Raw genomic sequence first — 17,229 nt, 5'->3', positions numbered from 1 at the left:
ATTGGGTTCAGCCAGGTTCTAGTACCGTAGAGACCAGTACATTTCTTAAAAGTAGACTCGGTGAACTGACGTTACCATGAGCGGCACCATTGAGCTCGTTTTGAGTGGTAAATCAAAAGCAACTGACTAGGCAAAAGTTGAGCACTGAAGTCGGGGGAGGTGCATCTGTGACAGCCGAAAATCGGACACTGCTGTGATTTTCCAACAGCAAGGCTCAGTGCAACATGGCAGTGTTGACATTGTTTATAAAAGTTGTTCTTTATATTGTTGAAATAAACATGTCTCCACATATCACACACAAACTGAATATATGTGTGTACATTGTACAATTAATTGGTGAGAGCGCCTCAAGTATCACATTATTTTATACATATACTGTGCCGGGGAGAATTATTTGCCCCCTTTCTGATTTTATTCTTGATATTGAATGTTAAGATCTTCAACCAAAACATATTAGATAAAGTGAACCTGAGTTTACAAATAACACAACAAAAAATACTTATTTTAAAGTTATGAAACACCAAATTTCCCTGTGTAAAAAAAAAAGTAATTCCCCCTTACACTCAACTGGTTGTCCCACCTTTATCTGTCAATGACTGCAACCAAACGCTTCCTGTAGTTGTTGATCAGTCTCACATCGCTGTGGAGGAATTTCGGCCCGCTCTTGTGTGCAGAACTGCTTTAACTCAGCGACATCTGTGGGCTTTCAAGCAGGAACTGCTCGTTTCAAGGCCTGCTACATCTCAACTGGGATTAGGTCTGGACTTTAACCATTTTCATGTACACTTGATTGTGTGTTTTGTATCATTGTCTTGCTGCATGATCCAGCTGCGCTTCAGCTCAGACGGATGGCCTGACATTCTCCTGTAGAGTTCTCTGATACAGAGCAGAATTCATGGTTCCTTCTATTAAGGCAAGTCGTCCAGGTCCTGAGGCAGCAAAAAATCCCCAAACCATCACACTACCACCACCATGCTTGACTGCTGTTTGGAGTGTTTATCTGACTGAAGAAAAACAAAAAATAGATATATCACCCCACTTCTAAACCAAAGTTGTGCCCCTGGTCAAAATAATAACTTTTTGCATGACATGGGACCCATTATGCCTGGCGAAAACCAAACACAGCATTCCACAGTTGGTTTCAGTCAGTTCTTTGGTCACATTTGTGTGGGTCAAACTAAAAACCCTAATGATTGGTTGACAATAGAGCCTCCCACAATGCAGGACATAGATGCAGGATGAAGTTGGTGAAGAGCAATAACTATGTATATGAATGGACAAAAAGCCATCGATCACGTGACACCATTCCTATGTGAAGACTCAAAAGCATATTGAAGCCAAATGAAGTGAGTTAAGATGGCATCTCATGGAGACAACTTTTGCAGTTTGAGCTACTCCAGGAAGTGACATTGCAGGCTTGCTCAGTGCTGCCCCCTCTCATTGACAAATATAAATTCAATGCCAACTGAGGTATTGCAGGCTGCCATTAGCAACTAAACTATCCATATAACTTCTTCTGTGTGCGATTTAAAATAATCGGTTCAAGGACACATCTGGTGTATTATAATACATTATTGCTACCATGATTGTCTTCAAATGTGTTATTTATTGACACAAAGACTGACCATGAAGCATTTTCTTGGCATTTTTCCATTCACTATCATGGGGATCCTGTTTTCTGCTAACAATGCCTGCAGTACTGCGGTCGGCCTTGAACTTCGGTGTCTTCAATGAGAGGGGGTAGTCACAAGATTCAACACTTCGCCACAGAGTTTCTAAACTCAGAGGCGCAACATAGCAAGACTTCAGGGAACGCTTGTGAAATAGACCAAACAGACCAGGCTGAGGTTTGTCGTTTGAGAAGTCAATGAGGGAAGTGAAAAATTCTTCCTTAGTTATTCATTTTCTCAATCTAAAGGCACAACCTAGATTTGAGGCAACGTCTTAAGTAGTTGAACATGTTATTACTCCAACCTCGTGAAAATGGCATACTGACACGTTTTCATTTTTGTCAAAAACAACTTTATATCAAATGTGTGCCTTTGATTTGACGGCCTGCAAATGCGCGGTTCGGTGCGAGAGACAGTTAGAACCGATGATGTGTTTCTACGCATGAGTTTAGATTAGCCAACGTCGCCATGACATCGCCTACAAGTGTGATCGGGGATTTCTATTGGAGAAGCAGTTTCTGCCTATCTTCATACTGTAGTGTCTTTGACTTCACTCTCACACGGTATCTGCGCATGTGCACAGGTTTGCTTCACAGCGTGGTAGCCAGGGGACCAAAAAAGAAGAGAAGTTGAGCCTCGTGCCTCAACCATATGCTGTTTACTTTCTGCATCTACGTTACAGCTGTCAGAGCAGCTCATAGATCACTGCACCTGTAAATAGCTCATCTGTAAATAGCCCATCCAACTACCTCATCCCCATACTGTTATATATATTTTTTTGCTCCTTTGCACCCCAGTATCTCTACTTGCACATTCATCTTCTGCACATCTATCACTCCAGTGTTTAATTGCTATATTGTAATTACTTCGCTACCATGGCCTATTTATTGCCTTACCTCCCTTATCTTACCTCATTTGCACACACTGTATATAGACTTTTTCTACTGTATTATTGACTATATGTTTGTTTATTCCATGTGTAACTGTGTTGTTGTATGTGTCGAACTGCTTTGCTTTATCTTGGCCAGGTCGCAGTTATAAATGAGAACTTGTTCTCAACTAGCCTACCTGGTTAATTAAAGGTGAAATAATAAATAAATAAAAATAGTCTATCTTTAAGCAAGGTGAAACTACAGTGCTTGCAGTTGCCACTATCAGCTACTTTTATATAACATTGTAAATATGACATATATTCATTCATGACTCTGAAAACCACTCAAGATAAGAAGACAAATCTAATGGTTGGTTCTCTTTCATGCTGCTAGTAGTTTTCATATCTCATACTGACACCACCTGATATAGAGGTCCTGGATGGCAGGGAGCTCAGCCACAGTGAGGCTAATAGATGCATGATGTGATTGTACATCATAAAGCCTAATGGACAAACACAACATGCAACCAACATTCTATCTCTGACACGCAACCCATGTTATAAGCAATAAGACATTTATTAACACATTATTTCATCTTGCTTCTAAACTAGCAATTGATTTCCAACAGTGATGGTTTGTATAACCCTTGCTGTCAGCCTGTCTGACCTCGCAAACAACGTTTCACTTTTGAAATTCGACCTCGCCCCTCTACAGAGAATGCTGTGCACGAACGAGACATAAACTTTTCTGATCCATGAGAAATAATCAGTGGCGATTTTAGCATGGAAATCTTGGTGGGGCAAAAACAAAAAGTGGGATGCATGCCAGCAAAGCCACTACACAACACTAAACAATACATTGCACTATAACTGTGACAACGGTGCCCACAAACTGTAAGGGCCTACATAAAGCTGTCCCAACAGCATTCCCAACATCTTACCACTGCTAAACCTGGCTATCAGCGGAGCCTTGTCTAGCAGCGAAACAGTTCATTCAGCCTCATTTACTGCCTTTTTTAAAAAGCATAGCTGATATGGCTGACTTGCTTAAACAAATGTGGTTTCTAATGACAATTGAGATGTACAAACTATGGCATAAGGGGACGACAAGCGGATATGAGGCAATCCGTAATTTTGATTAAGACATTAATGAGCGAGATAGGATGGACGCAGTGAATATAACTATTTATTTAGCACTTTTGAAATGTACAGTGACAGAATTCAGAACATGGGCCATGTACACCAAGTCAGAGCCTTAGGATAAATAAAGGGGGCAGATACAGTGCCTTGCAAAACTATTCATATTCAAAACTATTTTTCCTTTTTTGTTGCATTACAACCTGTAATTTAAAATGATTTTTATTTGGATTTCATGTAATGGACATACACAAAATAAAATGGAAATTTGGTACGTGCATATTTATTCACCCCCTTTGCTATGAAGCCCCTAAATAAGATCTGGTGCAACCAATTACCTTCAGAAGTCACATAATTAGTTAAATAAAGTGTTACATGATCTGTCACATGATCTCAGCATACTGCTAAAGCAACACTCGAATGGTTTAAGGGGAAACATTTAAATGTCTTGGAATGGCTTAGTCAAAGCCCAGACCTCAATCCAATGGAGAATCTGTGTATGACTTAAATATTGCTGTACACCAGCAAAACCCATCCAACTTGAAGGAGCTGGAGCAGTTTTGCCTTGAAGAACGGGCAAAAATCCCAGTGGTTAGATGTGCCAAGCTTATAGAAACATACGCTGTAATTGCTGCAAAAGGTGGCTCTACAAAGTATTGACTTTGGGGGGGGGGGGGGGGGGTGAATAGTTATGCACGCTCAAGTTTTCAGTTTTTTTGTCTTATTTCTTGTTTGTTTCACAATCAAAAATATTTTTGCATCTTCAAAGTGGTAGGCATGTTGTGTAAATCAAATGATACAAACCCCCCAAAAAATCTATTTTAATTCCAGGTTGTAAGGCAACAAAATAGGAAAAATTTCAAGGGGGGTGAATACTTTCGCACGCCACTGTAAGCAGACAATGAAAGCTCTTACAATATTCGATGATTACATTTCTCTAAAACAGGTTATAAGCTACATGTGCACCACCTAGTCAGAACAGTAGGCGAAATTAAGAGGGGGAAATAGACCAAATTATTAGGGTCTATTTTGAAAGTATGATATTGACATGATCAGTCCAATCAAAGCTACTGTACATGAACTCAGCAAAAAAAGAAACGTCCTCTCACTGTCAACTGCGTTTATTTTCAGCAAACTTAACATGTGTACATTTTTGTATGAACATAACAAGATTCAACAACTGAGACATAAACTGAACAAGTTCCACAGACATGTGACTAACAGAAATGGAATAAAAATAAAAGTAACAGTCAGTATCCGGTGTGGCCACCAGCTGTATTAAGTACTGCAGTGCATCTCCACCTTATGGACTGCACCAGATTTGCCAGTTCTTGCTGTGAGATGTTACCCCACTCTTCCACCAAGGCACCTGCAAGTTCCCAGACATTTCTGGGGGGAATGGCCCTAGACCTCACCCTCCAATCCAACAGGTCCCAGATGTGCTCAATGGAATTGAGATCCGGGCTCTTCGCTGGCCATGGCAGAACACTGACATTTCCTGTCTTGCAGGAAATCACGCACAGAACGAGCAGTATGGCTGGTGGCATTGTCATGTTGGAGGGTCATGTCAGGATGAGCCTGCAGGAAGAGTACCACATGAGGGAGGAGGATGTCTTCCCTGTAACACACAGCGTTGAGATTGCATGCAATGACAACAAGCTCAGTCCGATGATGCTGTGACACACTGCCCCAGACCATGACGGACCCTCCACCTCCAAATCGATCCCACTCCAGAGTACAGGCCTCAGTGTAACGCTCATTCCTTCGACGATAAATGCAAATCCAAACATCCCTCCTGGTGAGACAAAACCACGACTCGTCAGTGAAGAGCACTTTTTGCCAGTCCTGTCTGGTCCAGCGACAGTGGGTTTGTGCCCATGGGCGAAGTTGTTGCCGGTGATGTCTGGTGAGGACCTGCCTTACAACGGGCCTACAAGCCCTCAGTCCAGCCTCTCTCAGCCTATTGCGGACAGTCTGAGCACTGATGGAGGGATTGTGCATTCCTGGTGTAACTCAGACAGTTGTTATTGCCATCCTGTACCTGTCCCGCAGGTGTGATGTTCGGATGTACCGATCCTGTGCATGTGTTACACGTGGTCTGCCACTGCCAGGATGATCAGCTGTCCGTCCTGTCTCCCTGTAGCGCTGTCTTAGGCATCTCACAGTACGGACATTGCAGTTTATTGCCCTGGCCACATCTGCAGTCCTCATGCCTCCTTGCAGCATGCCTAAGGCATGTTCACACAGATGAGCAGGGACCCTGTTTATCTTTCTTTTGGTGTTTTTCAAAGTCAGTAGAAAGGCCTCTTTAGTGTCCTTTTCATAACTGTAACCTTAATTGCCTACCGTCTGTAAGCTGTTAGTGTAACGACCGTTCCACAGGTGCATGTTCATTAATTGTTTATGGTTCATTGAACAAACATGGGAATCAGTGTTTAAACCGTTTACAATGAAGATCTGTGAAGTTATTTGGATTTTTACGAATGATCTTTGAAAGACAGGGTTCTGATTTGACGTCATTTTATCTGTGGCCAATGACCTTGAACCTTCTAGGATGGGCACTTCTAATGTAACTCTATGGCAGCACCCAAGGGACTAGAATTTTTGAGGTCTAACGTAGTTTCCCCATGAGTAACTGAACACTGAGCCAATCACGGCGCAACACTATGTATTTTCTGCTGGCTTGCCCCACCACCACAGAAAGCACTGAGTTAGGCTGAAACACCTGCATTTTGGAGCTGCCTTACTCAATAAAACAAAAAGAGAGACCATGTTTGTATGCGGCTTTATTAACTCAATTATATATATATTATTTTGACATTGTTTGCAAACTGATATGAGACATGTATTAATGCCAAAATAACATGCAAAAAATGTGGGGCTCAAAATAGGTGGGGCTCTGGACCACCTTCCCTGAATGACGGGTCGCCACTGATTATTAGCATGGCTATATCCAATTAAATGTCAATAGAAAAGCTATGAAAACAGTGTTTGCTGTCCTTCCAGGTGTAGAGTGTGTAGCTTATGTTGGCTAGGTGAGAGAAGACATTAGCTAGCCTAATGCATAGCAAAACAAATGGTAGGCATAGCAACCAATGATTTTGCAAGGATGAAAGTAATTGTTTTTTGTTCTCAAATGGAAGGATGAAATAGTATGTATTTACTTATCAAAATAACGTGCAGAACGCATTATAGGCATCACAAGCATATGTAAATTCATGACAGTGCAGCTTTTGTGATTGGACAGTGAGCATCCTAGGCGTTGTTCTTGACCCTGTTTCACACTGGCTATTTTGGCACCTTGTTTCTGGGAGCAGGGCCAGCTAGATGGGCTAAGGTTGGTGCTAGCTCACTTTAGAATGTGCAAGTGTGAACATTTGCTTGGCCCCGGACTACAATCTCCCTTAGCCCAGGAGGCTCTTAGCTCTGGGCTAAGGTGCCGTGTGAGCGTGCCTAAAGAGGGTAGTAATTGTACATGCTGCTGTCAACGTGAAAACCCGTGCATTATTATACATTGGGTAATTAGCTAGCTGTTTAGCATGTAGCCCCCTCTAGCTATCAGTTGGTGGCAGTGCTGCTCAGAGCGCACAACAACAACAGAACGGCCGTGTTCAAGGGATCAAAACCTGTATCATGGGTAAATTGTGACGGACTGATCTACAAATAACAATGAGCAGTTATTTATGATGCAAGGTCCTTTGTACATCAGTCAGACGGCAGTCGCCTGTGGGAAGATTTTTTACATGACAGCCTACACTGTCGGCTGCCATGTCCAACAAGCCCAACCATTTTGACTATGACGTCATATTTAGGGTTTATGACATACCAGGTGATGATGCGGGTTCTAGAATTGCAAAGTGCAACTCAAATTCTTGTACTGTCTGTTCATTTTATACCCTAACATTTTTTTTTCATAGAATAATGCCACTGGAAATGATCCAACTTTCAACATTAGAATGAGAATGAGAATTTTATCAGAATGGAACATATGGTATGTAGGCTATTTTCTATACATACAGTTATATTTCAGCTGCTACAGATATTTCTTGAATATTCAACTGCTTTTTTTTGTTATTGTCTGATTTCTGATTAGGCCAGATAAGACAATGGCATTTGCACAGTGTGTTTAGTTTAATCTATAACATTATTTTGAGTTTGATTGTAGTAGGCCTACATTCCAAATGAAACTTGAGTAAGAAAAAAAAAGGGTTTTTATGGTCACTGGCCTTCTTATCCTATATACTACATTGCTGATTGAGAGGTTTGCATAGCTACTTCAGGATGGTGGTACACAGACCACCCCCCCCACCCTCTGGACCTGCCCATCCAAGGAAAGATCCCTTTTTATCTCTGGGGTCTCCAATGTCTACCACACAACCAAGCTCTGTGAGAGGGTAAGCAGCACTAAGCACCAGGGTAAGCAGCACTATATCTATTGTTTCAAGAACTTTGAAAATTGTAAAGGGTTCAAGCTTTAATTTCCTGTGCATCTGCATGTTTTACAACCAATGCTTACACTCTCATGAAATAGCCTATTATTATTGATGAGATAGATCCAATTCCATTTGACTGGGAGGGAGGTCAGAGAAACTTAGCACTCATCATGTCATCATGTCAGTTGGTCCAGCCGAAGAGTGACTTTGACCTGATGGACCCTAATGTCTACCTGTTGAGCTCTGGGTACAGCAGCCTCCATGACCCCAACCTCAGGAAGTACCTCCACCGCAAAGGCATCCACCAACACCTCCTTACCTGGGCTTCATTACTAAGGATGAGAAAGTAACTGATCTTTCAGTTTTTTTACAATGTGCCCTGCTGATTCCTTTTATGAACTATATCATAATGTTTGGTGTGATTGTAAGAGTTTTAGTGCACTTGGATAGTACTGACACCACAACATAACGTCCCTCAGGAAAAATAAAGTTATTCTAAATAGAAGTTGTTGTCCTTAGACGCATCCACGTCTCTACCATGTATGTATTCTAATTCTATGGTCTCGACTCCCTATTTCCCATTCTTCAGAAAATCTGTTCAATTAAGAGTTGAACCGGTATAGAGATCACCTGGCAGATGTGGACTTGGACTGGAGTTGCAGATTCAGGACCGAACAGGTGAGTCTGGGTCAGTTCAGATACCAGGGCCATGCAAGAGAGCGAGAACTAGAGGCCAAGCGAGACAGAGAGAGGGAGAGGGAAGAGGGGAGGGAGAGAGCGAGGGACAGAGAGAAAGAGACTCATGCTAGCCATGTCGTCATCGACTACATTTTATTTTACATGATCCTTCCATTCACGGTTTTAGAAAGAATTGGTGCGTAAGTTATATATATTTTTTTAAATCTCTAATTCCAGAAAGAGTTGGCTTGTAAGTTCCTGACCCTTCAGCAGCAGGGTCAGATCCCTGACTATGTGACTCTGTCTGATGTCACAAAGTGGTTACTGCACAGAGGGAGGAGCCTCTTTAGCAAGAGACATCAGGCCAACAGGGCCAGGTGAGGCTGAGAAAGGGCACAGACAAGGGAGGCTGACAGGCTACTATGGGACCTGGGGAATGGCTACTGTTACTGTATAGCAATACATGAGAGATGCAGGCATAGTACCTGATGAGAATAAGATGAGTGAGATGAAGAAATTAAGTGAAAAAGGAGTAGGCTGTGGTGTGTGTCTTATAATACCAACAAAGTAGCAAGGAAAAATGCCCCATGGAAGTTCTCTGTATTGATTTGTTATGCGAGCTATGGTGAATGTGGCTGCACATGGAGAAAAACTGACACTTATGACTTTGATATGTTAAAACGCTTTAGAAGGTTCTCTTTCAACTGTGGGCTGGAGGAGGACTGTTATCTTGCGAGACTGCCCAGAATCGCTATGAAGTGCAACATGGTAGATCTAGATTTCTGCCCTAGCTCCACCTGCAGGTCTGAACTGGTAAGGCATGAGGGCTACTGTTATTATGCCGACGAGAATGGCTGGATTGATTGATTGGTCAATTGATTCATTGGTTGAATTGAAAAAAGAAATGGCATTAAAATATAGCCACAACATCAGTAATAAAATCAATACATAAAAGTTCATACACATCTCTATATTCCACTGAATAGGTGAAATAAAATTCTCATAGACTGTAGCATTTTGTAACATAAAAGTCAAAATAACTTTTGGTACATTTATATTCAGTCACGGACTTGAGAACCCTCTCTCCCTGGTCTTAGTTGTGGAATACTAAGGGTTGTACGTTGCTGCAGGAGGTCACCAAGGAGATGAAGAGAGAGATGAGGCTGAAACGAGGCTGGGTCACAAACTAGCAGGAGAAAGAGAAAATGGTATGGCTTTGAGTTTTCATTTTACATTTCAAGTCTCTTTAGTTGTGTTCACCTTACACTTACTAGTTTAAACTGACGGTTAAGAATAGCCCTGGGCTAAGAGTATGCAGTTGAAAAAATACATTGTGTTTTGTTGCAAAAAGCATCAATGCCTTCGCCAACAGAAACAAAATACATGGATCCCAGCCTAAAATGATTTTGTTTTGATCCCTTGCTCACAGAAACGAGAGAGACAACAGAACAGACTGTGTCTCAAAAGGCCAGAAGAAAGAGAGGCATTCCCCAACCAAGACAGATTCACAAGACAATCCGGAGAGCATGGAAAACATCCTGATATCAGTATCAGATCCTGACAACACCCAAGGTGAGACTTTCCTACTGATGTTTGCTCTGAACAGACAGCCACGTCCTGAAGTATGGTGCAGTACATAAGCTCTTTGTAAAGGAATTTAGCCAGTAAGAGACGCGTTGATGTTTTGTTGATGTTTTGATCCCTCATCAGTCGACCTGGTTGGCTCCATTAGAACTAACCCCTCTGATCATCAACCCTCACCTTCTCCTCTGGAACAGAATTATGACGTAACGAGAGTAAAGAATCTTAATTAGTGGAGCCGATTATTTCTGACTAATGTCGGAAATAACACCCTATCTGGTCAAAACTAGGGCACTACATAGAGAATAGGCTGTAATTTCAGGCAAAACCTGTGTGTTTGTATGTGGTTAACATATATTAGTCATGAAAAGTTGTATTTGTGTTATAGAAACTCTTGGCTTTGTGTCAAAACATGGTCGAAGCAGTGAATCATAAATCCATAATCTCTGCCTACAACCTCTGTAGTAGGAGGCTGGGCTTCCTCTTTCATTTTTTGGTGTAAATATTTTTTGATTTAGTAAATTAGCATTATAATGAAACACCACACTTAGCTTAAAATCTCTTAAGGTTCCGCCCCTTTAATGTATTATTCCAGCCCAGGCGCACTTAAGATTTTGGTCACTAGATGGCAGCAATGCATGTGCAAAATTATACTGATCCAATGAACTATTGCATTTCTGTTCAAAATGTTGTATCAAGACTGCCCAAATGTGCCTAATTGGTTTATTAATAACTTTTCAAGTTCATAACTGTGCACTCTCCTCAAACAATAGCATGGTATTCTTTCACTGTAATAGCTACTGTAAATTGGACAGTGCAGTTAGATTAACAAGAATTTAAGCTTCCTGCCAATATCAGATATGTCTATGTCCTGGGAAATGTTCTTGATACTTACAACCTCATGCTAATCACACCGATCCTGTAGAGGTTAATCACAATGGCCATTTTGTTTATAACATGATGGTTTGTTTATAACAATCTTATAACTGTAGCTTCAATTTAGAGTGAAAAAAATTATCATCATTTTTTGCCTTAGGTGACTTTAACTTATTTATTCTATACTTTATGTGTATGGTATAAAGAGTGTTTTGTTCATGTCTGGTAGGCACTGAGGGCTCAGGGCTGGTTGACTCTATCTCCTTCACCTTGGCAACCTGTGGCAGTCTGATTGGACAAGCTGGCTCCCTTCAGTCCATCACCCAGCAACTGTCTGAAATGTAAGTCTGCACTTTACTATGTATAAAATGTGCTGTACAAATATTGATTGATGGATTGACATGTATGGTCCACTGAGTCCATGAGTTTTATCTGTAAAAGCTGTGGTTCAGTCCGTGTTTCCATTAATATTTTGTTCACTATAAATGGGAAGGCTGAGGTGGCGTCTATGGCAGACACAACAGCCAAGAACGAACTTCTGGAGGTGTCAACTATTGCAGACACAACAGCCAAGACTGAACTTCTGACTATTGAAGATACAATGGCTAAACTGGAGCTAGAGAAAGAAGAGATTATTGCTGATGTGATACATTTACATTACATTTACATTTAAGTCATTTAGCAGACGCTCTTATCCAGAGCGACTTACAAATTGGTGCATTCACCTTAAGATATCCAGTGGAAAAACCACTTTACAATAGTGCATCTAAATCTTTTGGGGGGGGGGGGGTAGAGGGATTACTTTATCCTATCCCAGGTATTCCTTAAAGAGGTGGGGTTTCAGGTGTCTCCGGAAGGTGGTGATTGACTCCGCTGTCCTGGCGTCGTGAGGGAGCTTGTTCCACCATTGGGGTGCCAGAGCAGCGAACAGTTTTGACTGGGCTGAGCGGGAACTGTGCTTCCGCAGAGGTAGGGGGGCCAGCAGGCCAGAGGTGGATGAACGCAGTGCCCTTGTTTGGGTGTAGGGCCTGATCAGAGCCTGAAGGTACGGAGGTGCCGTTCCCCTCACAGCTCCGTAGGCAAGCACCATGGACTTGTAGCGGATGCGAGCTTCAACTGGAAGCCAGTGGAGAGAGCGGAGGAGCGGGGTGACGTGAGAGAACTTGGGAAGGTTGAACACCAGACGGGCTGCGGCGTTCTGGATGAGTTGTAGGGGTTTAATGGCACAGGCAGGGAGCCCAGCCAACAGCGAGTTGCAGTAATCCAGACGGGAGATGACAAGTGCCTGGACTAGGACCTGCGCCGCTTCCTGTGTGAGGCAGGGTCGTACTCTGCGAATGTTGTAGAGCATAAACCTGCAGGAGCGGGTCACCGCTTCAATATTTGCAGAGAATGACAGGGTGTTGTCCAGGGTTATGCCAAGGGTCTTTGCATTCTAGGATGGTGACACAAGGGAGTTGTCAACCGTGATGGCGAGATCATGGAACTGGCAGTCCTTCCCTGGGAGGAGGAGCAGCTCCGTCTTGCCGAGGTTCAGCTTGAGGTGGTGAGCCGTCATCCACACTGATATGTCTGCCAGACATGCAGAGATGCGATTCGCCACCTGGTTATCAGAAGGGGGAAAGGAGAAGATTAATTGTGTGTCGTCTGCGTAGCAATGATAGGAGAGACCATGTGAGGATATGACCGAGCCAAGTGACTTGGTGTATAGTGAGAATAGGAGAGGGCCTAGAACAGAGCCCTGGGGGACACCAGTGGTGAGAGCACGTGGTGCAGAGACAGATTCTCGCCACGCCACCTGGTAGGAGCGACCTGTCAGGTAGGACGCAATCCAAGCGTGGGCCGCGCCGGAGATGCCCAGCTCGGAGAGGGTGGAGAGGAGGATCTGATGGTTCACGGTATCAAAGGCAGCAGATAGGTCTAGAAGGATGAGCGCAGAGGAGAGAGAGTTAGCTTTAGCAGTGCGGAGAGCCTCCGTGACACAGAGAAGAGCAGTCTCAGTGGAATGCCCAGTCTTGAAACCTGACTGATTAGGATCAAGAAGGTCATTCTGAGAGAGATAGCAGGAGAGCTGGCCAAGGACGGCACGTTGTTGATGTCGGAGGGATCGAGTGTAGGTTTTTTCAGGAGGGGTGCAACCCTCGCTCTCTTGAAGACGGAAGGGACGTAGCCAGCGGTCAAGGATGAGTTGATGAGCGAGGTGAGGTAGGGGAGAAGGTCTCCGGAAATGGTCTGGAGAAGAGAGGAGGGGATAGGGTCAAGTGGGCAGGTTGAAAGTAAGGAGGTGGCCACTGTTGCAGGTACAACAGCCAAGATTGAAGTTCAAGAAGTAGAGACAACTGCAGATGTGATGGTCAAGACTGAAGTCAAGGAAGTAGTTGAGATTACCAAGAGCGACACCCAAGAGGCAAAGGTAGAGGCTAGTTTTGAGACAGTCAAGCTCACTGAGGGGTTGAACGTTGACACTAAAATGGAAGAAGAAGCCAATGCTGAGATCAATGCAGATAAACAAGACAATACTATGTCTGAGAATAACACCAGGAGCTATGAGCTTATTCTAACAGCTGGAGAGTCCAAAATAGAAGTCAGAGATTAAAAAATACAATCCAAGATAGAATTTAGGGATAAGAATATTGATGCAAATAATGAAACTATGGATGCAAAGGATTCTGTTGAGAATGCATATGCTGAGAAGAGTGAACACAGCCATGGCAGTCATGGAAGCCCTGAGCTATCTCAGTCATCATCAGACAATGATGAAGGTGGTCCTTCAATGTTCCCCATAATCAGCATGTTGAAGAGCGCTGCCCTGTCCTCAGACCAGGTTAATGAGATCATAGACAAGGTATTGTATTGTTTTTTGTATATTATTTAACAAGGCAAGTCAGTTAAGAACAAATTCTTATTTACAATGACGGCCTACTTGTAAACCCCCCCCGGCCAAACCCTCCCCTAACCCAGACAATGCTGGGCCAATTGTGCGCCGCCCTATGGGACTCCCGATCACGGCCGGTTGTGGTACAGCCTGGGATCGAACCCGGGTCTGTAGTGATGCCTCTAGCACTGCGATGCAGTGCCTTAGACAGCTGTGTAACTCGGGAGGCCATTGTACTGTCCCTTGTTTTAAGCATAGTTTATTCTAATGATTCTGTGGACTTCATGTATTGTACATGTTCCACCAGCCATCAGTGCTCAGCCTATGTGTTCTGATGTATGCATGTGTATAAATAAAGTCAATTCAATTCAATTCAAGGTGATCGACGTCCTGACTGGGGAGGGCCACGACATCATCTTTTCCGAGGACAGGCCAAGTGTCACCTCCAGCCCAGAGTACCAGCCAAGTATGACCTCAAGCCCAGACTCCAAGTATTGCCTCAAGCCCAGAATTCAGACCAGGTCTTACCTCTAGTCCAGTGGAAAGAACAAGCAGTTCCTCCATACCAGTTGGACAAAGCAGTTAATCTGCCACACCAGGGTCCAGGCCCAGCTCAACGAAAAGGATCTGTCAGACTGGGAGATAATGCCCTACGCCAATAGCATTGTCAACATTATCATGAAAAAGATGCACCATGACGATTACCTTTACGAGTCTGTGAGTGGCCAGAGACCATTGTCCCCAAGAAGGCGATCACACCCAGCTCTTCTGTCACAATACTCTCCTCAGGACAACTCCAAGATCTCTGTGCTTTACATCCCCAAGAACCACCAAAGAATGTCAAGACAGAGAAACAACAACACATCTCAATAATTCAACTTTTGACACAAATCAGCTACTTTGATGACTTTGCAACATCTTCGACAAACATTTTTACCGTTTGTATCTTCCCTACTTCTCTGCTATTCAAATCTGGCGTTTTAACAAAAAATCTTATTCTGATAAAAAGTTTATTTTAGTAACCGCATCAACATTTTCTGTAACTTATTTGTGTAACCGATGTGAAATGGCTAGCTAGTTAGTGGTGGTGCGCGCTAATAGCGTTTCAATCGGTGACGTCACTCGCTCAGAGACCGTGAAGTAGTTGTTCCCCTTGCTCTGCAAGGGCTACGGCTTTTGTGGCGCGATGGGTAACGATGCTTTGTGGGTGTCAGTTGTTGATGTGTGCAGAGGGTCACTGGTTCAAGCCTAGGTTGGGGCGAGGAGAGGGACGGAAGCTATACTGTTACATTTGCAAACAACTGCCATATTGACAACTTGCCAAAACAGTTAGAGGGTATGACATCTTCGTCTACTTCTCTGCTATTGAAATCTGTTCGCGGAACCAAAATATCCATTACAGATTTAACGATACAGCTGTTTTAGTAACTGCATTACCACATTTTCCCCAAACTTTTTCCAAACAACTGCCGTTTTGACCAATCCCCCAACAAGTCAGACAAAAACATAAAGTGCATGAAATCTTCCTCTACTTCTCCGATTTTCAAAACTGAAAAAATATTAGAGCTAGCTTCTACCAATCAATAGAACGGGCTGTTTTAGTAACCCATCAACTGCTCTCTTTCTAGATGCAGTAAGTAATGTCAAAAGCTAGCAGATTCTAATATAACTACATTCTGTTTTGAAGTTCACTTTTCTTGCTTTCTCTCAGAACACTATCATGAATCTAGCAGAGATGTTTTGTGGGTCAGAGTGCAGTATTTATTTAGTTTCACACTAAAAACATACTGTATGTCAGCATGTTTCTAACACTGGCTTTAGCAATGGAGGGAGCAGGCAAGCCAAGGCAACTGTTAACTAGCAACAACTGGCTCGGACAACAACTGCCACCTTTCACTCCCTTCATATTTCACCCGATCACTTCTCATTGCACTTCTTTCAGTTTTCATACGTAACAACTGTAATTTAGACACTGACCACAACCACGCAACTACTGACCACAACCACGCAACTACTGACCACAACCACCCAACTATTGACAACACAACTACTGACCACAACCACACAACTACTGACCACAACAATACAAATACAGACCATAGCTACTGACAACAACTCCTGACCATAACCACACAACTACTGACCCACACAACTACTGACCACAACCACTGACCACAAACACACAATTACTGACCACAACAACTGGCCACACAACTACTGAACCACAAAACTACTGACCACAATCACAAAACAAATGACCACAACCACCCAACTATTGACAACACAACTACTGACCACAACAATACAAATACAGACCATAGCTACTGACAACAACTCCTGACCATAACCACACAACTACTGACCACAACTACTGAACCACACAACTACTGACCACAACCACTGACCACAACCACACAATTACTGACCACAACAACTGGCCACAACTACAACTACTGACCATAACTATACAACTACTGACCACAACCACTGACCACAACCACACAACTACTGACCACAACTACAACTACTGACCATAACTATACAACTACTGAACCACAAAACTACTCACCACAATCACAAAACTACTGACCACAACTACTGACCACAACCACACAACTACTGACCACAAAACTACTGAACCACACAACTAATGACCACAACAGCACAACTGCTGACCATAACTACTGACCACAACCACACAACTATTGACCACAAAACTACTGACCACAACCAATATACTACTGACCACAACTACTGACCACAACCATACAACTACTGACCACAAAACTACTGAACCACACAACTAATGACCACAACAGCACAACTGCTGACCATAACTACTGACCACAACCACACAACTATTGACCAAAACCACACAACTGCTGATCACAACTACACAACTACTGACCACAATGACTGCTCTGGTCTGCACTAGCTCTGGTCCAGTTCTGGTCCTGGGATTAGCTAGCTAGCTCTGGCTTGCACTAGCTCTGGTCTGCGCTATAAATTCTAAAACTACTTAAATGTGCATACATTTGCACATATAACCTACCGACAATAATTGTAACTCTTGAACCATTCCAGCTACATACACCAAACCAACTTTCA

General features: G+C 43.0%; 1 long non-coding RNA gene across 1 annotated transcript; it reads left to right on the top strand.

The window, feature by feature from the left end:
* Positions 1-9,858: 9,858 nt before the first annotated feature.
* Positions 9,859-11,531, top strand: LOC115176212 (uncharacterized). Its single transcript, XR_003872180.1, has 3 exons — positions 9,859-9,997; positions 10,219-10,361; positions 11,476-11,531. It is a non-coding gene; the product is annotated as an uncharacterized LOC115176212 (long non-coding RNA).
* The last annotated feature ends 5,698 nt before the right edge of the window (positions 11,532-17,229 follow it).

This window comes from Salmo trutta, chromosome 36 (assembly GCF_901001165.1).
Source record: "Salmo trutta chromosome 36, fSalTru1.1, whole genome shotgun sequence".
In the NCBI taxonomy this organism is placed as follows: domain Eukaryota; kingdom Metazoa; phylum Chordata; class Actinopteri; order Salmoniformes; family Salmonidae; genus Salmo; species Salmo trutta.
This window is presented reverse-complemented; position numbering and strand designations above follow the sequence as displayed.